Source organism: Callospermophilus lateralis, chromosome X, assembly GCF_048772815.1.
Source record: "Callospermophilus lateralis isolate mCalLat2 chromosome X, mCalLat2.hap1, whole genome shotgun sequence".
Classification (NCBI taxonomy): domain Eukaryota; kingdom Metazoa; phylum Chordata; class Mammalia; order Rodentia; family Sciuridae; genus Callospermophilus; species Callospermophilus lateralis.
The window spans coordinates 21,450,410-21,476,088 of record NC_135325.1 but is presented as its reverse complement, the minus strand read 5'-3'; positions in this window follow the sequence as shown (position 1 = coordinate 21,476,088).

Genomic DNA, 25,679 nt, shown 5'->3' with positions numbered 1-25,679 from the left:
AGCCTAGAATTTGGCTATATATTCATTGTCAAAAGATGTTGAGAAAGTGAATTGCTTTCCATAATTTTACTCAAATGTTTCCATGTTGATAATATGTGTGTTTAAAATTATGTGGCAATGCGGCCCAGTTAGGGATCAAAAAACAACATTCATTATTTTGTGAGTTAAGTTTACACTGACTTTGCACTCTGTGTCACACACTATGCTAGAGGTTTGGGGTAGAAACTCGATATTTATAAAAGAGTTTTAAACATTGTTTTATAGAGCACCATGGAAAGTTGCAGACAGAATCATCAAAGAAGGGACCAGAGATAGAATGAAATAGAGAGGAAGGATGCAGGAATCCTGAGGATGATGTCTCTTGAGTGTAAATTTGAAGGCTGGATGGGTGTTTAGGTAAAAGGAAGATTGAAATGAGAATTTCTGTTAAGGGGAGTGAAAGGTAGTGACATTTGTAATTTAAAGCAAGCCTATACCCTCCCAACCAATAGTTCTATTCCCAATGTTCACTCTATTCACACAAAAAAAGTATGTGTATATTTGTTTCACATAGCTCTGTTAACAAACTGTAATATTAGATTTTACATTTGTGACAATCTGTTCAGGTGAAATTGTAATTTTAATTTGCACTGTCCATTGCCTTTTCACTTTGCCTCTGATGTTTGTATTATGTATAATTTTTAAAATAAAATTTGCTTCCATTATCCATCTTTCCTTTAAAGCATGCAAATTTGTGATCATAATTTGGAAGGCCTTATCAATTCCAACAGTCTATTTGGAGTCTCCAATGTTTTAGCCTAATACCATCATGGATTGATTGATTGATTTGTTTATTTATTTGTAGTTCTGGGGATCAAACCTAGGGCCACAGAGATATCAGGCAAGCACTTTATCATTGAACCAAATCCCCTCCCAAAATGTAGGATTTTATTTATTAAAGTCTAATTTGTCCTTCAATAGGGTTTTATAATTTTCTTCATAGAGTTCTTATATTTAAATTTAATTTTAATTTTTATTGCTGTTATATTTGGAGTCCATTTTTCTATTTTATATCCCAACTGCTATTGCTATTGGAATTGTATTGCTATATGGAAAAACCTATTGATGTCTTCATGTAAATACATTACCTAGGTACATTAGAAAATACATTTTGAGTACTTCCAGTTGGTTATCTTTGACATTCTAAATATATAATCATATCATCTGTATGTAGTCATGCTTTCACATTAGGAGGTATTACATTCATGGAAGTTGATAGCAGTGGGAATCTAAAGAAAATATTAAATATACAGTGGAGATAAAGATGACTGGTTTTCCTTAACTGTGTAGCTAGCTATTGATGACATTCTCTAAGGTGAGGATGACAAATACAAAAGATTAGGTTTGTAGGGAAGAAAAAGTTTGGAAACTGAAGTGATAATTGTGCATATGTTTTGTTTGGAGTATTCTTGGAATATCCAATAGGCAACTGACTTTTTTAGTCTAGTCTTGGTTCTAAAAGGAGGTGGTCAAAATAAAGTCTTGGAGAGCAATAGTAGTTAAGGAGATGGTGGAAGAGGATCCTGTGGTGGACAGTCTTTAAAGTGACACCCGTAATTCCTGCCTCCTAGTATTCTTATCTTTGGCTACTACTTTCCCCTTGAGTATGGGTGTGTGATGCAAACTGCTCCTAACCAAAAGTGAGTTAATGTATGTAACTACATTGCATAAGATTGTTACATAATGTCCTGCCTTGCTAAGAAATTTTCTCCCTGTCTGGTTTTGAAGTTTGCATCCTAATGTAGCCTACATGGCCATAAATTGAGAGTAGCCTTAAAACAGCAAGAAATTGAAGTTATTTGATTCACACACTGTAAGGAACTAAATTCTGCTTAGAACATGTAAACTTGGAAGCAAATTCTCCTCTAGTGAAGATGAAGATCAAATAGACCTGGCCAACATGTCAGTCACTGCCTTTTGAGATTATGACATAGAGGACCCAGCTAAGTTGTGTTCAGACTCTTGACCCCCAGAAACTGATAATACATGTTTGTTAAGTCACTGAATTTGTGATAATAATACACTGCAGCAATGTATAATGAATGTAGCAACAATAAAGGATAATGAGAAGTAAAGGAATCAGCTAGATGGAGTATGGAATATGGTGTTACGGATGTCAAGAAGGAGAGAATTTCAAGACAAAAAAAAATGTGATCTGTAAAAAAATATCACAGTGAAATTAGGCAACACAATTTTCCATGATATCAAGTGTGAATAAGAAATAGAAATGTTGATCTGTGTCTTGACTAAAGGAGAATTTGCTTACAGGCTTACATGTTCTGAGCAGAATTTAGTTCCTTAAAATGGTCCTTACATTTCCTTACATGAACAGTAATAAGAAAAGTATTATTGACGTGGTTTGGGAAGAAGCCTGATTAGACTATGTAGGAAGTCAAATAGTATAAAAACATATGAAGACCAAATCCAATGATGATTTTTATAAAGCCTTTTTCAGCACATGACCTTATTTACAGCTAAATTTCAGGTAATTAATTTCAGGCCAATTGCATTCACATAATAGAGTTTCAGCTAATTTTCCATTATTATTTAAAACTATCTCAACTGTTATATTTTATTATATTCAGATATTATGTAATTTTAAAAGATTATTCTTATGTCAAATGAAGTGGTAGTTATTATGATAGGAATATATTACCCAAGTGATAGTATAAACAAAATAAAATCCCTTGCTGTACACTCATACACACACACACACACACACACACACACACACACTCACTGGAAAACAGCAAACAGATTAAGACAATTGATTATGTGACACCATGTAAACAGAGAGATAATGGTAATTTTATTGAATTAAACCAATGATACTGACCACATCAATTAGTCAAGAATTACATTACACAAAAAATGGTGGTGTGCTACTAGGTCCGGTATGAATCAAAATTCCAGATGCGCCTCTAATTTGGTTATTTCTTAGGTAGTGGAGTCACAAAATGCACTTAGGTAATAAATAGTGAGATATAATCATAAAATCACAAAATGTACACTGTTCATTGGTCCAGAATTCAATTTCAATGTGACTGAAAGAAATAAATTAAGTTTGTGAGATAGTAAAATGAGCAACTGATTTTGAAGGAAAAATAAAAATTATTTGAAGGGTGAAAGGGCTTAATTGTTTTTATTAAATATATATCAGATATTTGAATATTTGTATTTCATAATAGTACACTTAGGTTATGAGAGGGATATAAGTTAATGATTGAAAGTATCTGGATTTATTATAAACAATATTTGTTCTGTTCATGCTATCAAAAATAAGAAAAACAAGAAAAAAGTCCTTCATCATTCAATGGCTTTTTCTGAATATATTTGACTTATTTCATCTAGAAAGCTATTCCTTTATACTAAAATTCATTGCAGACACAAAAAGATTTAAGATTAAGGAATCCATAGAGATGGAGAGAAATAAGAATTTTCAAACAAGCATCTTCTAAAAAGTTGAATGACCTTTTGACATGGTATTTGCCAGCAATTTTTCCACAGTAATATGGCAAGCTGAGAAATAGCAATAGCTTTGAAAACTTTCATCCTGCTTTTTAAAGCCTGCTCTGATGTTCAAGTAAATTAAATTTCTCTTTGGTGGTTTCTCTGCTGTCATTTTTCTTCATTGATAAAATATGTAAGAACTGAGCACTGGACATTAAACAGCATCCATTTATAAAGTGATGTTCCCATTATTCTTTGAGGTTTGGGGGCATGCATTAAGGGGAGGGGAATTTTTATTTCCTGCACTAAACTCGACTGTTACTTTTGAATACTTTTATCTGATATGATGTAGTAACTCATCTGACTTTTCTTAGACATGGTATGTTAAACCCGACTTATATATCACAAATGATGCTATCAGAGAATCTGGGATTTTAGTGGGAAAATATGTACCATGTGATTGTATTAAAAGTCAGAACACAACTACAAAGGTACAAATATAAGACTGGATACAACAAAAAGTACAATAAAGACTATTTTCTGAAAATTGAGTTGGGATAAACAAGATTCAACTGAAAAGTTTACCCCACACTGTGTGGTAGTCTGTTCTTTGAGATCCACAGGTTAACATCAAGCATCTGGCTTAAAGAAGGAACCTTTTTGATAGTCAAAGGTAAGCCTAGGATGAACCAGAGTTCAGTTTTCTGGGTATTTATGCTTTAGAGTAATACGTTTAAGCAGAGTTGGAGACTTCTTCAGTGAGATCCAAAACTATAGATCAAGGTGTTGGGGGTAATCTAATCAAAATTTGTTAAATTATTCAGATTTATACATATCTATGAATTTCAAAGGCAATAGGCAACAGGGTAACTCACTGTACAGTCTCTAAGATATATAGTTAAGGTGAAAACCCCAGTAACATGTAGATTGGTAAGAGTTGCTGAGTTCCAGACACCATCTGAAGCCCTCTTATAAATCATAAAGCTTAAGTCCCACTACCATTGACATTGTTTCAATATTTGGGTTTATTTCTTCCTAAGTCAGTCCATGTCCTTCATAAAATAACAATTAGAAATATCATCAGCTTCCAAACTCATCATGGCTTGGGCTGTAGGTTTTGTTTGTGTGGAAGTGAAATCTATTTTGAAGATATAAGTAGTTGTATGGATTTTAAGATATAAGTGGTACCTTAATTCTGTGGCCAATCTTGATAACTTATTTAAAATGATGAATTTAAAATTGGAAGCTCCTCAAGCACTTTATCTCTGCCACTTTGATGGCAACAATATAAATTAATAATTAAGGAATATAAGGACAGCATTCCCTATTCTCTCAAAAATCAATGATATACAAAGTGTACCCAGCATTAACTTGAATAATTGGGAAAATTCTATTTCTTAATCCACACATATTTAAGCCAAACTCTATAGAAGTTTCCCTGCAATGCCTTTAATCACCTTATGTTCTCCAAACACACCAACCTGGGCTCACTCTTAAGTACATAAACAGAAATATGCATATATATGTATATGCATATATATGTGGGTGTGTATATTTACACAGAGAGAGAGAGAGACACTGACATACATCCTAAAATTATTCTCCAGTTAGCATAGAAGTTACTCTGTTTAAATTCAACTCAACTTTATAATTATTAAAATGTTTGTGTGGAGTACAGTTGGCTTAAAGAACTGGAAAAAATGTCAGTATTTCAAATTTTTAAAAACTGAGTTTAGTGAATACTTTCAATGCATTTTGCTCGCTCCATACCAGTAAGAAAACAGACCATTCATATTTCTTCTCCTATGATGGAAATAGGTTTTAATTCTGTCTTCTCATTCAAAAACTAAGGCAAACCCTCTTGTGTTCACACTGGCAAGTTGACTTCAAAATTTTCTTGGCATTGGGCTACTATTTTATCAGGGAGTCAGTGCAGATTATACCTATATGTATATTTATACCAACATATAGATATCTGATATCAAAATAGTCATATAACACACCTAAAACAGTACCAAAGTGTTCCCTCTGATTGGCAGGCTACTCTGTAGTCCCTTTCTCTGTTACATATTTTAGACAGAAAGATCAATCATAATGATTAGTCACAGAAAAGAGGACAGGCCTAATCAGTACTATGGATATTTATATAAGACCCAAAATACTGGTTGAAAATGAAACAAAAAAAATGAAAGAATGGAAGAATAGAATAATCAAAGTGACAATGACTGGTAGAAAGAAATTAATGAGAGTAAAAGAACGAGGAAGAAAAAAGGAGAGAAAGGGAAGCCCAACCATTTATAAATTTGTTTCAACAAAAGTTAATGTGGTAACTAGAACACAATAAAAGGGAGAAGAAAAAATAGATTCAAAGCCACATTTTCAAATACCAAAATATTAAGAGTTTTACTGCTTATTTATGAATAGCAAAAAATCAATGGAAGAAGGCAACTTCAATCTATAAAAATAAACTCAGAAACTCAATTGAAAGGCAAGGGATGCTTACATGGAAAAGTTAGGATTGGGGTATGCAAAGAATATACTGTATGTACCATTACTTGAAATTAGAGGGATGTGTATAAACAATAATTTCTTTAATATTATTAATATTTAGTGCCTAAAAGTTAAAGCAATGGGATTGCCTTTTAAAAATTTTATTGTGGGATTTCCATATTCTGCAGAGACAACTAAAATTCAAACTTCCAGGAATAGCAAGGAGAGGATGCAACTAATAGCTATATTTAATATCACCTTAGTTTGGGTTCCCCTAAGTGTGGTTTAATTAGGATTTAAGTGTGAGTGGCTTATTTGGGACCTAAACTAAGGAAATATGGTGATAAATATGGGGATAAAGCCAAGAAGAGGAAAGGAAATCTAAAGGATGCATTACTGAGCAGTTTAAAGCCAAGGAAGAATAAACCTTCGAAACTTTGCACTGTGGAGTTAGGAAGTTGAAATATATATACACCAACTCACATGTTCTGCTGGTTGAAGATTGCATCTGGGGCATTCATTTCCCTCCATGGCGTTTCCAGACTCCTGCACCCATAGAATTAACAGAGGAATCTATAAATTTGCATGGGAAGCTGAAATTGCAACAGCTTCTTTTCTCTTATATGTAAAATGTTGAAGTTTTATAATTTGGAGTTCATCTATGCTCTGAGATTGACTTCGCACCATGAGTTTTTAAAAATCAGAATTAGAAATGTTTAGGTAGAGTGATTCCACTACAATGTAATAGAATGTGATTTCCATGAAGGCAGATTTTTTTTTCCTACTATTCATGTCACCTAACACATAGAATATTTAACTCATATTGTTTGTTAGTAAATTTTTGAAGAAATGCATCAAAAGTCAAAGTCAATATAACTTAACCATGGGAAATGCATTAATACACATAAGAAATGTTCAAAAATAACAACTAATTTTGATTCCTTTCCCCAAAATTTCCCTGATTAGTCTGTACTAATGGTTGGCTTCACTGACAGATTTGGAACAAGAGAGCATACCCAAATCCAAGCCTAATATCTAAAAAAGACCAGAGAAAAAGAAAGAGAAGAGCAACTTCTGGAAAAGACTTCAAAAGGTTATAAAAGAGCTTTTCCCAAACCTCCCAGCAAAACTCTTCTTTGTGTCTCAGTGTTATAAAAGTAACACTGGCAAAGATGAGATTGCTCTTTCAACAATCAGCTTGGGAATTGTGGTCAAAATCTCCCAAAGCATATGGGATGCATGCTCCTCACTTGATGCCTGAAGAGAATTGAAGCTTTCCTAAAAATAAGGGAGGGGAAATGGAGACTTAGTAAGCATACATTTATTGTATAAGCAACCAAGAATACATTATATTTTTAGATATTCTTGTTGCTAAATGGTGGCAGGATGTAAATCTATGCAAAATAAAAGAAAACCTTGATGGTTGTTATTACTTATTTGTAGCCCTTAGTCTAAGTTTCATGGGGTAAGTTAGGGTAATTTGCTATCATTTCACAATGTAGCACATGTGTGTATAAGTGCGTGCTGGAGATGGGCTTTTCCTTTTTGGCCATATGGAAAAGTGAAAATGGACTGAAAATTACTATCTTTCCCTTGACAAGTTAATTAAGCCTCATAATCAGTCACAGTCATTTGAACAGCATGGTTGCTGGAATGAGAATTAGTAGGATACCACAATGGACAAATGGGAAACATTTTATAGAAGGAAATCTCTTTGACGAATACATAAATGTTGTAAAAATATGATGAAAGAAAAACTATGTTTTAAAAGAGAAAAGACAACTGAGTTAGGCAATTGGGCAGATGTTAAGGAAATTTATTTATGTATCCAAAGAATAGAATTGTGTATACATTAATCTTATTCCACTCATTATATATTATTTTATATCTATTTTCCCACTTGACAATGAATTTATTTATTTTTTGTTCCTTTTTTTTTCACTAGTGAGGATTGAAATTAAGGGCATTCTACCACTAGTCTACATTTCCAGTCCGTTTTATTTTTTATTTTGAGACAAATTCTCACTAAGTTCCTAAGACTGACCTCAAACTTGTGATCCTCTTCTCAGCTTCTCAAGTAGTTGGAATTACAGGCATGCGCTACCATGCCAGCTTTGACTACAAATTTCTTGAATTTAAGGACTGTTTTATCTTTTTCTCTAGTTCTAAGCATATTGTTTGTCATACAAATATATATTGCAGTAAATTAAATTAAATAATATACTTAATGTACTTTTATAAACCACACACTAAATTACTTTATTGGATTCTTCAGATTTAAATTTTTTTTCAAAAGTTCAGCTGCTGGTAATGACTAACATTAATATTTCCCTAATAATTCTCACTATTTATCTTCATAATATTGTTTTCTGGGTAATGAAACTGTGGAAGATTAAAATGTTCTGGTATTTTTCCCAAGATCATGTTTTACATATATTTGCATATAATAAATTCACTCATGCTCTGAAATTCTTTATAGATAAATATAATATTATTGGTAGAAATGACTAATTTTATAACTCTTTCTAGACATTCCATAAGCTAAAACAAAATGGGTAGCAAGAGATCTGATTTTTTTCCATAATTATCCATGCAAATATAAATTTTATTAGTGTGCTATATCTTTGTTATGTAGTTTCAAAACAATTATTTTCCATGCCTTCACAAAGTGTAATAGAATTACTAGACTATGATTTAACAACTACTTCCCTGCTGTTCTATGTTGAGGGTTTTCTCCCCAGTGTTTTTGTTTCTATAACCAATGAACATGTTCTCACTTGTGAGTTTCCACTGGGACAATTCCTTGGTATGAATATAGTGTGTGATTGCATAGGTATACATTTATTTAGAAGGACCTCAATAGGGCCCTGAAGAGTGGATAAATCTTCTAGACACATGATTTGGGGGAAGAGCCCTTGGCCTCCATTTCCTCATTTATTGAAAAGAGAGAATAATAGATTCTGAGCTTTCTCGTGATAAATCTCTTCATTTGCAAAAAAGCAAAACAAAATCCCAGTAAACCACTCAAGTTAAAATTAACTTAAAAATCATGGGAATTTTAAGAAAATCAAAATCAGACACAAGCTTACCTGCAACTCAAACCAGAATGTGAAGTTTTTGTGACCAAATTTTCTTCATTTCACCATCTCTTATTAAAATGTCTTTTCTTCTATTTGTATCTGTGTTGCTACACTCTCTGCATGCTGCCTTCCTTTTCTATTCTTGAACACAATCCATCATGGTGAAATGCAAATTAGGTCACTCTCAGTCCCTGGGGTTATATGACCTTCTGTGACTAACACTCACACATAACTTATAAGCAGTTCTGTCTCTAAATTCCCAGAGAATGGGGACTATGCATTCTGGTTGAGATCAGATATCTGTTCAGCCACAACCAGAAGAAGGAGTTACATGATGTTTAAGCTTTGCAGATTTGCACTCTTCTTTGTGTTAAAGAAGGAAATCCTCTCAAAAAGATATTCATGTTGCAGGCATCCCAAAATCTATTATTTATAGTCTTATCACATCTGGTAAAGTGAATAAATTAACTTTTCTTTCTCTAGTATTATTCATCAATAATATTATCAATATTATGGATTTCACCCTTTCATAATCTTTTACTATGTCTAATTTGCAGGACACAGTGTTATACATTGTAGAAACAAACAAAAAATAGGGCATACTCTCTAAATCATTGTTCATTTAACTTGAGAGCTTGTTAGAAATGTAGAATCTACTGTATAAGAATCTGCATTTTGTCCAGATTCTCAGTAAGTTCTGTAAGTACTGTGCTTGCATTATGTTTTATTCCACTTCAAGTCAGAACATATGAGGCATTTAATTCCTGGCTCTGTTTCTAACCTAATTTGTTCAGTTCTATGCTATTTCTAGTCAATAACAAACTGATTGCTCTCAGTGTTGCTAGACCATGGAACAATTTTCTTCTCTGTGTATAAAGTAAGGGCGTTTGTCTTGATTACATAAAGTTCATCAATTTTATTTTGCATATGTGTTCCTATTGAAATCTCTGATTTGCAATTGCTCTGGTAGAAGTCAATGCAGTATAATAATGTCTAGAAATCTAGTTCAACTGTGTACAACCCTTAAGTAACTTCCAGTAAAGATGTTATAAAGCTTCCATGTTTTCAGATGGACTGAAAATATATTTTGAACTAAATGATTCCTAGCATGGATTTTTGTTGTTGTTGTTTTTTTCATAGTTAAACCAACTTTTTCTTCATGGAATTTGCATGATTTTTACTACAAATAAGAAAAAATACGTATCTTTTTCCCTATCTGCTTGCTATAGTTAGACATTTACTATTTAATTCCTTTTAAGCTACCACATACATAAATTGAATCTAAAGAAAAATAGGTTTATTGAACCTTATATTTGTTGATTTTTTTCAATGTGTTCATTTCAATCACGATGACTTAATAGAAACAAATATATTTATGAAGCTACTTTGTGTAATAAGGGGTTTGAATTACATAATAAATGAATTAATTTCAACTATGACATTTATTACTTTTTTTGCTATAGCATTGAGTACCACTATCAGGGTGCAATGCCACTGGTTCTGGAAGTGCAGAAAATACACATCATAGTCTACAAGCAACTTTACCTGCCAAGGCAAAATGATTATCCTGGAATGACATTAACAGGAACAGCAAGGACATTCCTTTTGCCTTCTTCTTATCTTCTAATATTTTCTGATGTCTTTTCTGGCAAAAGGTAAGTGATTTTGCTTAGTTCCATCTTAACTGTCACTAAGATGATTATTAAAGGGTAAAATTGAAGTGAGGTATACTAGATAAATGATTAGCATGGTTCTTCCATTTGGTTATGTGATATTAAATTACAAGCCTCACCACACATTACCGCATATTTGAACTTCTATGCAACAGGAATAATGACTTCTTCATGCTTCTGCTAACAATATGTGCCAATGCTTTGTACAAAAACACTCATCTCCTCTTTCCTAAAAGAGGAGTTACAAAGTCCCAATGGATGTAGTATATGTCAGTGTACAACATTAAATCCTTTTTTATTTCAGTCACAATCTTATCTGAATGCTTGGATGAGAACATTCAGACTAAGTAGTAAAGTTAACTATACTCCAAATCCTCATAAATCATAGTACTTGAAAAGATAAAGAATGAAAAATAAACTAAATGACATGTTCATGTATACATATTTAAGAAGAAAAAAGTATGCATATCTCTTGTATTTGCTATTTTTTTTAGATTATCATAAGTCCAGAATTGATATTTATAATTTTCTTCTACAACATTCCATATTATCTTTGTCCTTAACAGGTACTTTAATTAATTTGCATCCTTTATGACCCAAAACTATGTAACTAAAAGATATGTCTTCATTTTTGTAAATATATGCAACTTCACTATTTTTGTTTGTTTGTTTTGTTTGTAATCTGGAACAACAACTTCAGCCAGTGTGGTACCCAACCCCTTTATTTGTTCACTGGCTCAGAGGCATATCACAAAAATGTCCATGCATTTTATCAAAATGTATCTTCTTAATTCCTATTCATCAGGTCCAGTCAGTCTGATTTTATCAATACATAGTCTAATACTTAGTGGCTTCTCTCAGGCACATCATTATGAGCATCTCTTTCAATCTATTTATGCCAGAAAGTAGGTACATTGACATAGCCCTGCAACAATGCAATGAAAACGAACTTCTGCTACTGTTCCTTGCAAATTGGTATAGAGATAAAAGCCTTTGCCAGATCAATAATTATGTACCCTTGCAGGGGCTGTGTTGATTTGTTCCAGTAAAGATACCACAGCTGTAACAGCTGCTGTAATTAAATCACCATCTCATTAAGTTTACAATAATTCACAGTCAGTCTCCAAGATATGCACAGGCCAAACAAGTGAGTTAAATTGAATGTACATTTCTCAAGTCTTTGATGGCAGGACTCATCTCAGCATTTTCCTTTGGGAATCAAAAGTGCTTTTGTTTTATTTTCCTGGTGGGGAAAGGAGTCAAGAGGCATGTATTTAGTTATTTTCTATTTTAACTGTCATTCATGGTTCAGGGAGGCAATTATACACTAAAGTACTGGAAAAAATACCACAAGGTAGGGTTTTGCTCTAGTAGCCCTAAGGGAGAATGACTTAGGCCAATTCTAATTTTATCACCTTACTATCATGTTTGCACAATATTTTTGTTTCCCAGAAATTATTGGCAATTCATATCAGTGTCTAGTAATCCTCATAACATCTGAACATTTCTCTTTCTTTGGTATGTAATGACATTTGTAAGTGAATATGGACCATCTTAGTAAGGCTCAAAGAGGGATTCATAGGACTTAATGTTGTATACTGACATACACAACATCTGTTGGTATAAAAGGTGCAGTTGCTAAAATTAGTCTTTATTCTACCTTTCACATTTTATGTAAGATATATTACATATTCAAAATATATTACAACTAAATTTAAAATTACATTGCATCGAAGCTTTCACAAGTCTAAATTGCAATCAATCAATCAATCAACCAGATAAAATTGTAGAAATATTTCCCCTTAACATGTATAATCCCTTGCTTTGGTAGGTGTATTCATATCAATAAATTCAGCTTGTCCCAATAATTTATATCATTGTAGCCTTAGATCCATCTATATAGATCCATATATATATAATCTGCCCCCCCAATTTCATCTTTTGGGGGTTCAAGCTAGAACATTCTGGAGTGTGATCTGGTCAAATAGTGGGTATATTTATATTAATATTCATTTACATATTCATGTGTATATTCATGCACATATATACAATCATTCATGTACATGTAACTGTGTACATTCATATTCCTATCCATGCACTTTTTCTTGTACATGAACATAGGCATATTCATGCACATTTATACATGAATATTTATGTATATGAATATGAAATATTTATGTGTATGAATATGAAAGTGTACACCTTCATATTCATGTACACTTTCATATTCATGTACATGTATTGCCATTCATGCACATATTCATGTTCATTTACATGTAATGTTCACACACATTCATATTCATGTATATGTAAATATTCATATTCATATTCACACACATGCACATATTCATATCATACCTATCTTCATATTCATAGTGAGGCATATGCATATATTACTCATATTTATATTCATGCATGTGTACATGTGCACATTGATATTCATGTACATGCACGTATTAATATTCATGTACACATGTCTATATATGATATTAATGTTCATGTACATATACATACTATTTCATGTATACATGCACATTCATATAAATGTACATGTATATGGTCATTTTTATGTATATCATATTCATATTGATATTCATAAACATTCATGTAATACATGTATTCATACATATACATTGTGTATATATTAATATACATATTCTTGTACATATTCATACCCTTATTCACATTCATATCCACCTATATATTCATGTACATGTACATGTACATTTCACATTCATATTAATAGACATTCATATGCATATCTATATTTATATGTACATTCATATACTCATTCATATTCTATATGTATGGTCACATTCATGTTCATGCATATTCATATTAATATTCATGTGCAAATATACATATTCATATGTATGTACATACATATTTATATATTCACATAAATATTTATGTACACATCCTCTTTAATATTCATATTAATGTTTACATTTATATACATATTCATATTCATACACATATATATTCATATACACATGAATGCCTTCCTTTTCATACTTTGAGGGTAGAATGGGAAAACTCTGGAATGAGAAAATATCAGAAGGGCTGTATAGAAATTAACACACCAGATTATGTGGATTATACATATTCCCTCCCTCACCAGGTGGAGGGTATGGTAAATTATAGTTTCCCAGGCATGAAGGATGTGGAGACCAACCATAACTACTCCTCTCACTTGTTGGAGGACATGCAATTTTATGCCAAATCTAGGTACTAGGGTATATTTCATAGATTCATCTAAATAGATTCATCTATATAGACACATCTTTTGAGAGTATAAGCCTTTGATAACTTTTCTTATTTATTTTATAGAAATGGTCTATTTCTAATTTTATGTCTTTTCTGGGGTCTGACTTAGTAAATTTGTTTGTTTTTCAGAGTTACTCATTTATTCTGTGTTCTAAAGTGAATTTGCATAGAGTTTTGGAAATTAGTTTACACTGATCTTGATAACTCCATTTTGTGTTTAATTCTTCTTATATCTTTATTTGTATATTAGTGCTCCCCTGTTTTCCTTGATTAACTTAAGTAGTGATTTGTCTATTTAATTTTTTCTAATAATTAGATTAAAATTTATTTCTAGCAAACCCAGTATCAGCAAGTACAGTTAACTCTCAAAATTTATTTTCTAATACAATTTGTTAATACACAGAGATGGGAATTATTGCAGAAATGGTTGACTCTAGGCCTGGGGCATTAACTATATAAAATGTACCTGAGGCATCTTCTGGTGTCAGAAAGTAAGAAAGTTCTTAAAAACAAGGAAGCAAACCCAAGTTGACTGGTGCATTTCAGGAGTAAATTGAAAGAGCTCCATATGGCCACAGTTGGAACAATTTGAGATACAAAGTAAATAAATTATTAGATTACAACTGAAACTATAGAGGTAAATATTAATGAGTTCATACTGATAAAAAGAAATGATTGAGTGAAAAACTAAATGGAGGGAGAGACAAATCTCCCATGTAGAAGAATTTCAAATATAGTATGGAGATACTTTTTCCTTAAACAGACAGAATATGATTCTGTACTATTTCCAAAGAGTCCAATATGGAAAGAAAAAAAAAGCCATTTTGTAGTTGATAAACTTGATTGTACCTTAGCTCGATCAAGGCAAGTGAATATCAACAATAGTAAATCATATTAATAGTATATACCATTGATGGTTGTGATGATAATGATAATTTCCTTACCTGAGCTTCCTCCTTTGCATTAGTCAGGGTCCAATGAGAGTTAGAATCAATAGGACAGCTTTTAGATGATAGATAAACAGATAGATAGATAATTTTAAGGAATTGTTTCCTCATTATTATAGAGCTTTAGAAGTTCCCATGATCCACAGGGTGAGTTTGAAAGCTGGAGACCCAAGAGAGCTGATAGAATAATTTTAGTTCATATGCAATGGTCTGAGAACTGAAAGAACTGATGGTATATTTCCAGTGCAAAGACCAGCAGGATGAAAACCCAGAAAGTTCTGATATTTCAGTCAGAGTCCAAAAGCAGGAAAAATAATATGTTCTCAGTTTTAAGGCCAAGAATTCACAGGCAGTAAGAATTCTCCTTTACTTTGGGGAAGGTCAGGCATTTTGTTTTATTTATGGCTTCAGGTAATTGGATGAAGTCCACCAACATTAGGGATGGCACTCTGCTTCACATGGTTGTCAATTTAAATTGAAATTTTACACAAAACTCCTTCATGTTAAACACTCAGAATAATGTTTGACCAAATATCTGGGCATCTTGTTGCCCAGACAAGTTGATATATAAAATTAACTATCATATCCATCAAAATCACAGTGTCAGCCTAATCATATAAAAATATTAGACAAATTTCAAGCGGGCTACCCTAAAAAATCCTGGAGTAATACAGGTAAAATCTTTGAAAGTGATTAAAGATGAGGAATGCCTGAGGAACTGTCACATCCAAGAGGAACCTAGGAAGACATGATAATTAATTATAATAGGGTATCCTGGATGATATTATTGACTAGAAAAGGAGCATTAGGGAAAACTAAGGAACTTTGAATATAGACCTTAGTTTGTAAAAAATGTATCCAATTTGTTCATTAAGTATAACAAAGACACCATACCAAGGTAAGATGTTAATAATGGGGGAAACTGGTTGCCTGGTATGAGAAGTTTCTATGTCTAATATTGTCAAAAATGTTATAAATCTGATATTTCTAAAAATTAAACCTCTTTAAATTTTTAAATATTGGATGGAGACAGTGGAAAAGGGAGTTCAAGTGAAATTCCCATCTTCTAAGGAAGGAATAATTAAATACTTTTAAAGATGATAAATTATGTTTTAGAATATTAGAAGCAGCACCAAAATATCTAAAAATAGAAGTGATCAAAAGGATTTCTTCTGAGAAGTGTGACTTTAAGTATTCCTTGGGGTGTCTTCCTATAGTGTTTGAAATTATAAATAATAAAAGTTGGAATTAGCAACAACCACAATATTTCAAATTTTTATTTTGTAATTATTTTCTTATTTATTTATTGGTACCAGGCATTGAATTCATGGGCACTGAGCCACATTTGCAGCCCTATTTTACATTTTATGTAGAGATAGGGTCTCAGTGATTTGCTTATTAACACCTCACGATTATTGAAGCTGGCTTTGAACTTTTGATACTCCTGTTTCAGCCTCCCAAGCCACTGGGATTACAAGTGTATGCAGCTCTATTACTAATGTTTATTTTATTGTGTTTTCTTCTCATCTAGTTACTTTCGTCTATTTTTTAAATCTAAATTTTTGGGCCAGAGTTTCAATTTGTTTCAATTTCAATTTTTATTTTTATTACATAATAAGCTTATGCATTTTCCTCTCAGCAATGACTTAGTCAGATATTGATTTTGAAAAATACTATTTGCATTATTATTGTTTGCTTGCCATTCTAAAATTCTAGTTTTATTTCTCTCATTACCTAGAGTAACTTACAATGAAGATTTGTAATTTCTTTGTGTTCAGGCCTACTTTCTTCTGACTTTGTTGTTTTATCCTAATTTTAATATATATTTTATATGAATTATTTTTGAAAAATTTTAGTGCATTTATAGCCTATTATGTGGCCAAGTAAAAATGGTCCATGGATCCTTCAATGATATGTAAATTCTCAGTCATAAAGTAAGGGATACAACATATGGCCAAATATTTATATTAAAATAAAATACATTTATATCTTCCATATATTTATTTTTGATCATTTGATTCTTTCTCATCTATAGATTATCTATAGATCTCCTTTCCACTTCCTGCATCCCTTTGTGGTTTCTATTTTTTGGATACTGCAGCTGTGTAATCAGTTGCTTGGATATTTTTACTAGGTATAACATACCAATTTTTGATAGGTATAATCTTAAAATACATATGTGTACATGTATAACTTATGGAATATACATATATTTACCTAATTCTCTATGTGTAAAGACAATAATCTATTGTTGTTTCAGGATTATATCCAGATTATAATTTTAAATTTCCCTTATTCTTTCACTAATTTGATTTTATTATTTGTGAATTTAATTGCCTGCATTTTGTGTATCCATTAATTTCCCTTGAATTCTTATTTCTTTGCTTTTTACATTTATATTCTCTATATTCCTCAATTTTCCTTTAAACTTTAGTTTTTGTTTCTGAAACAATTGTTTTTTTTCTTTGTGAATTTTTCATAATTTTCATTCATTTAGTCTTACACCTTTTACCCAACTATCTAGCAATCATTTCCTTTCATCCAAGAATACTTTCGATGATTTTTTTCTTTTTCTGTTTTATTTTACTCTTTCACAGATGTAGTTGTTGCCTACATGTTTTTTCATTTTATTTTGAAGTGTTAATTTACACGATTGTTTTCAATATCTTTTCACATGTGATTAACCAACATATATAAGAAATCTATGTGATCCATTTTCATGTTTCTTTGTATGCTGTCTGAAGAGTTAGACTGAATTTCTATCCAATCTAATATATTTGAAAGAGATGACAGTAGATATGTGGGTTTACTTTTAATGGATTTGTATTCTGTTCCATTGGTTTGTGTTTACATTTCTGTGCCAGTAATGTGGTGCTTTGGTTATTACTGACTTGTAGCATAGTTTGAAGTCAGGAAGTATGATGAGTATTATTTTTTTGGTTTGTTTAAGATGGGTTTCACTATTCAGGGATTTGGGAGGTTCCATCTACATTTAAGGATCATTTCTTTTTCTAGTTCTTTTTTTTTAATATTTATTATTTTTTTTTTTAGTTTTCGGCAGACACAACATCATTGTTTCTATGTGGTGCTGAGGATCGAACCCAGGCTGCACGCATGCCAGGCAAGTGCGCTACTGCTTGAGCCACATCCCCAGCCTGTTTTTTTCTAGTTCTTTACATAATTTCATTGATTTGAATAGGGATTGCATTGAATCTGTAAATTGCTTTGGATATCTCGGTCATTTAAAAAATATTGAATTTTTCCAATCCATTGAAGATGGAATTTTTTTCATTTTTGTGTCATCTTCAATTTCTCTCATCAATTTTATTAATTTTATTATAGAGATCTTCCTCATCTTTGGCTAAATTTTTCCTAGGCGGTTTTTTCTTATAACTCCTATAAAAGCAATTACTTTTCCCAACAGTTTTTGTGTTGAAATCTATATCTCCCTTTCAGTCTTTTATTTTATTTGTATATATGGATGCTATGATATGAGGGATATATAGTATATGTTATATATTAATATATTACACATAATATACTTTTATACATATTTGCAATTTGTAATTGCTCTTGTTGAATGGATCATATTATTATTATGGCAATCTGCTTTACATGGTTGTCAATTTAAATTGAAATTTTACACAAAACTCCTTCATGAGAAACACTCAGAATCATAACAACCTTCCTTCCTACTTTTGATTTAAAATCCATTTTACTTTTATTGTTAAAAGTATAGCTACTCCTGCTTTCTTTTGGATTCCCTTGGGATGACTATTGTATTTCACCCTTGACTTTTACTCTGTGCATGTCCTTATGAAGCCAAATTTAAAGATATGTAGTTAGTGTAGTTAGGTAAATCTGGTGAGTAAGATATAGAAAATGGAGACCATTATGGAGAATGGAGTCCAGGAAACCATAACAATACCTGGAGAAATTGAAATGTTAATGTCTCCAAGTCCAGATCCCAGCCTAAAGAACTGCTAATGAAATAGCTTCCAGCAAACTGGGAGGTGTTTATCAAACAATCCCAGGCCCTTTTTACCCAGATTACTCCTCCCTGCCCCATCTGTCCACCATCTCCCACCTTTTGGCCTTCCCACCTGCATTCTATCACTGCAGGATAGAGGAAAACAAAGGACAGAAATGTGGGAGGACTAAAAGAAGACCTTAGATATAAAAAAGCAAAGACCTCACCTTTCCATTGTCTGCTTTTAGGTCTGCCTCTCAAATCCCCTTTTTCCTAGGGAGGAAGTCTTCTCTGCTATCCTTTAATAAAGCCTTCCACTTTCCACTCTACACTTGCCTTGTCGTGCTTCTCTGGTGTTGTACTTCAGCATTCAGGAAGCAAGTACTCTTCACCGGTAAACAGTGGTAACACTTAGAAGTGAAGTGAGTTTCTTTTTAGTAATATATAGCTTGGTCTTGTAACCCATGGATCTCTAGCCAAGAGATTTTCAGCCATGGGGCTAAGACCAACCATTAGAGAAAGGATAGTCTTTCTCTGCTGGGAAAATTGGATATCCCCATGCAAGAGAACAAAACAACAGCCATCTCTTACCAGTTACAAAAATAAACTCAAAATGGATCAATGACTTAAAATTTTTTTAATATTATTTAGTTGTCAATAGACCTTTTATATTATTTATTTATTTACATGTGTTACTGAGAATTGAACCCAGTGCCTCACACAATGACTTAAATTTTTAAGACCTGAAACTATGAAACTACCCGCAGAAAACAAAGGGGAAATCCTTTATGGAACTGCTAGAAAAAAAAATATGCAGGGAGTGCTTTAGGTCATTGGAATGGGCAAGTATTTTGGGGAGAACAACCAACACGCATAGGAAATACAGAAAATAGAGAAGTAGTGTGACCTCAAACTAAAAAAAAAATCTTGACAGCAAAGGAAATAACACAGTTAAGAGATAACATAGAGAATGGGAAATAATATTTGCAAGGCTTACATCTAACAAGAGTTGATATATACAAGCAGCTTTGAAAACCCATCTAAACAATGAAATAAGCCAATTTTGAAATGGGTACCTGATCTGGAGAGACATATCTCAAAAATAGACATAAAATAGCGAAGAGGAATATGATACAATGCCCAACATTACTAATTGTTATGGTTTGGATATGAGATGTCTATTAAAAGTTCGTGTGGGAGACAATGCAAGAAGGTTTATAGGTGAAATAATTGGATTCTGAGAGCTAAAACCAATCAGTGAATTAATTCTTTGATAGAAATTTCTATACAGCACAGTATTCAGGCAGTGGTATAGGTCTTGCTGGACATTCCCTATGATATTCAGGAGCAGAAAGCAGAATAGAAAGACATGAAAAACTTGGACTTGAAAGGTGGGAGGGCTATGAAAGTTGCATTTGTTAAAGACTTTACTACCACTAAAAAAATTCTAAAGACTTTTCCCAAAGACAATAAGAAAGATAACTTGAAGTTATCTCAGGAATATGGCAAGATCACACCCATCTCAGGCTCAAGGGAGTACAGGGAAAATTCCTTTGTGAAGAGACAAGTGAGGAATCCTGCTTGCACAGGACAGCCTAGGGAGTGGTTTCAACATTCTCAGCCACCCATGGAGTAGAGGCTGCTGCAGCCATGGTTCCTGGATGCTTTTGGGCAGCCAAGATGGCAGCAGACCTTGGCTGCAAACAAGGGGTGCTGGTACTACAGGAAGGCAGGATGCTGCAATTAGGGGGTCATGGAAGCTTCTACCAAGATTTCAAAGAAAGTCCTGTGAGGATAGGCAAAGTACATCAGGATCAGAGTCTCTGCGAGCTGCCTCTGATAGGATGATGTGTGGAGATCTGAGGAGGAAGTCAAAGCTCTGTGGAGGCCCCCAAGATTAAGAAATGCCAGTACCTCAGAACATCTGCCTAAGAAAGCTGCAGGAATTGATCAGATAGATACAAGCTAAGAGAGAGAGGCTATGCAGACTGCAACCAGCAAAGCCATAGGTATAGAGCTACACAAGCCCTTTGGACAGAATATCCAATGTCATGTGCCCCAATTGCTGGATATGGAGTTAGAAGACTTGTTCTCCCAGCTATATTTCATTTGTGCTTTGGTTCCATCCCTTCTTTCTATGCTCCTATTTCTTCCTTGTGGAGTGGAAAGTTGTACCATGTGCCATTCTATATAGGTTATATGTAACTTCTAATTATTTAGGGGGCTCAGGCTGAGTTTGAGTCTCAGAGACTTTGGACTTGATCTTTTGGGCAAAATTGAAACTGTTGAGACTATGGAGACATCTGAAAATGGACTAAATGTGTTTTTCATTGTGAGGTGGTCATGAGACTTTGTGGGCTTAGGGAGGAATGTTGTGTTTTGTATGTGACATGTTCCCCCAAAGCCCATGTGTGAGACAGTGTGAGTCAGTCTCATTAGAGCTTTAACCAAGTCAGTGAATTAATCCTTTGATAGGGATTAACTGAGAGGTACCAGTACTCTAATAGGATGTGGCTAGAGGAGGTGGGTCATTGAGAGCATACTTTTGGGATATATATTTTGTATGTGGCAAATGGAGTGTCTGTCTCTCTCTCTCTCTCTCTCTCTCTCTCTCTCTCTCTCTCTCTTTCCTTATCTTCATGTCTTGAGCTAGCTTCCTCTACCACACTTTTCCACCATGATGTTCTGCCTCTTCTCAAGCCCCAAGGAATGGGGCCAGCCTTGTATGGACTGAGACCTCTGAATCCACAGCTCCCCATATGAATTTTTCCTCTTCTAAAATTGTTAGTTGGGTTTTATAATCACAGCAGTGAAGAAGCTGACTAAAAGACTAATAATCAGGAAATCCAAGTCTAATCCACAAGGAGATATTACTTCACTCCACTAAGTAGGGCTATTGTCAGAAGCCAAAAGATAGCAAGTATTAGTGAGGATGTGGAGAAAAGGAAACACCTACACACTGTTGGTGGGAATGTAAATTAGTAAAGGCATATGGAAAGCAGTGTGGAAGAAAACAGAACTACCATATAATTCTGCAATCCAACCACTGAGTATATACCCAAAGGAAATGAAATTTGTATGTCAAGGAAACATCCACATTCCCATGTCCATTGTAGCCCTATTTACAATAGCCAAGAAATGGAAATAAAGTGTCCACAAACAGTTATGTGAATACAGAGAATGTGACATATATGTGTCACACACACACACACATACACACAATGAAATGCTAGTCATAAAAATAATGAAATCCTGTCATTTTGCAACAATGTGGATGAAACTGGAGATCATTTCATTAAGTAAGTTAGGCAAAGAAAGACATGTACTACCTGATCTCACACTTATGTAGAATTTTAAAAATTTGGCTGAGCAAAGAACAGTGGTGCATGCCAATAACCCTAGCAATTCAGGAGGCTAGGGTAGGAGTATTACAAGTTTGAGGCAAGTGTCAGCAATTTAGAGAGACCCTAAGAAACTTAATAACACCCTGTCTCAAAGAAAAAATATTAAAAGGGGGCTGGGGTGGGGCCAGGTGTTGAACCCAAGGGTTAAGTGTCCGCAGGTTCATCCCCTGATGCCGCCCCCCCAAAAAAAATGGTTGATTTTGGTAGTTGATAATAGTAATATGGTAGTTACTAGAGTTTGAGGAAAATAATGTTACTGTCTAGTTGTGCTGGGTTCATTGTTTCTTCTCAGCAATGAATTGAAGAACTAAATGCAGACAGCAAGGAAGGAGCAGGTTTATTACAAAAGTGACAAAGATAGACTTCTCCTGAGATAAGGTGCCCAGAGCTGCTAATCCAGTGGCAGAGATTTGGCTTGTTATTTTTATGGTCTCTGAAATTTCCTCCTTTCCTTATCTCTTCCCCTATCTATGTGCCCCTCATTATTATTAATTGGTGTCCTCTCTATTCACACCTCTGTTTTAGCTTTTCTATCGGATCCCCTGCTTAGTAGCATGAGTGTGGAAATGTCTATCTGATTGGGTGTGTAGCTTATGTCTATGAGCACTTTGTCAACAGGCAGTTTTCCCAATTTTGACAACCATGTTAGAAGACCCTCTCCATGATCCTAGGCATCTTGCCCTGGCTGCCTAAGCCCTTCTATACATCCCTCAATAAAGGGGGAAAGAAGAGTGAAGAAAGTTTGATCAAAGAGGTTCTAAGTATGTGGTGGGAGGTTAGGAGGAACTGGAGAGGTGCTGGGGAGTAATGTTGTCTAAATCATATTATATTGTGTGCCTATACCCATAAGTAACAACAAATCCCATCAGTACATACAACTATAATGCACCAATAAAAATGTGGGTAAATGAATAAAAAGAGGTTCTAAGGTACCATTAGATAAAACAGAATGTTTTGGTGTGCTTTTCTGCTTTTTTAGGGAGACTATAGATAACAATAATGTACTGTGTATTTCAAAAAAATAGAAGAATGTTGTATGTTTTCACCACAAAGAAACAATGAGTATTGATTAGATAGCTATGTTTATCTTGATTTAAGTATTACATAATGAATTAATATGTAGAAACCTTACATTACTCCCATTAATATGCATGATTTTATGCATTATATATCAGTTGAAATAAATTTAATTAATGGAAAAGATAAAAATATACTACAAAGCTGTAGCAATCAAAGCAGCATTGTATTGGCATAAACATAGTCACTAACATCAATGGAACACAATATACTCTTTAATTTACTATATACAGAAGCTTTAAAAAGAGTAGAAATTTTTAAAATTAGAATTTAGTCATTATAAATTGATGAAAAACATATCTCCATATGCTTCATCAGGATATACTTTAAACTTTCAATAAATACTAAAATGTTATATGAGGCTTTGTTGTTGTTGTTTTTTGCTCTTTGTGGTACTGGGGATTGAATCCAGGAGTGCTGTACCACTGAACCTCTTTTTTTATTTTGAGACAGGATCTTGATACATTGCCCAGATTGCCCTTCTCTCCCAGTCTCCCAAGTCACTAGGATTACAGGAGCACTCAGCAATATAGGGTATTTTTTATCAAGACTTGCATGTCTTGGCAACAGATATTTGACTAATACTTCCTGATGAGAATGAGTACTGAGAAGATTCACTTGAGTATTGATTTGCATTTAAACACCAAGAGTGTGTGCTAAAGTTGGAGAGTATCTTCTATAATTTTGTGGTAGAAAATATTGAGGAGCATTATTTTTTGAGTACATTTTATTGCAAAACTCTAGCTATCCTAATAAACAACATATTTTATAGTTCAAATATATTCAATGTTATGACATTATGGCAATATTAGGTTTATTTGTAAGTTTGACCAAACAATGACTTAACTTGGACTCAATGGAGCTGAAACATCTCCCTGTTCCTGAATACCACAGATCTAGATAGATAATGAAGCCACATTTTCAAAAGATGGTATGTTTTAACCATCCTCCTTAGGGACATAGTGGACTGTACCAAGTTTAGCAGGCTTCCACGAGTACTTAGACTAAAAGTGTACTTCAGAACATGCTCTCAATTTTATACGTTTTTGGTGATATCCTATGTCTTGAATCCCAATTTTTCCAACCATGTAAATGTTGGCTCTTCTCAGAACTGGTATAGGACGTGGAGAATTTGAGGGACTTAACGAAATTGATGTGCAATAATTGCACATATTTATGAGATACAGTGGGGTGTTTTGATAATATGTATCAATATGTAATGATCAAATTTGAATGATTAGCTTATCCATCACTTCAAATCATTTACTGTTTACTTGTGATGAGGAATTTTTTATAATAATTATGTAGCTAGAAATTAAAGCCAAGGAACTCTTAGAACAATAATCTCTGTAGATGTGTTTATAAAATCTGGGAGTCTTGCTTTATAAAATCTTATTGAAGTATTCAATTCAGTGAGAATCTTGTGGGTGGAAAATCAGGCTTCTTGTCACAATTAGTGGGTAGACATTTCTCATATTCCTTATGTGAACCTAACTAGTTTGGACATTTTGTGTCTTGGAATTCAGAGGACAAATTGATAAGTTAGATTAATATTAATGGGTAATCTGTGGGCAAACTGGTATTCAAACTCAAACTTTCTCAAACAAATAGCTTATTGCTAATTCTTCAGTTTGTGAGATTATAAACAATATTATATCATCTCCTCTTGTGCACCTTGATGAAAAGTTCTAATGTGTAGGGCGTATATATGCCCACTTATACCTATGTTTATTGCAGAGGACATTACTGCAGAATAGTTAAGGTCATCGCTTCTAGTTTTTAGACACCTAGATTAAAATTTCATTTCTGTGTGTAGTTTTACGACATTGGGCCAGTTACTTAGCTACTTCATTTCTGATTTGGGGAGGAAAAAAACAGCTGACATATATCAAAGTTGTATTTGTGAAGACTGGACAAGATAAAACTTGCTTTGAATCCTGCATAGTTCAATAACTATGAGCTATTATTTTATGTGGTTGGCTTGCTCAATCAGTCCATCCAGACCATATTATTTGTGAACTATCTATGACTGTACAGTGACACTGCTGTGCTGAAGATGAAAGTGTGCCCATGATTTTAAAACATGGCTGAAAGTCTATTCATTCAGGATACTCCACATAGCTCCCTAAACTTTTCCTATTCAAGTATGAATTATTTACAACCTTACACAATGCCACACACTTTTTGTCTAGCATACTACATTACCCAGGTACATGAAATAAGCAATTAATAACTTTATAAATGACCTCCAAGTAGTAGTCAGGAGCTTCTAGAAACATAAA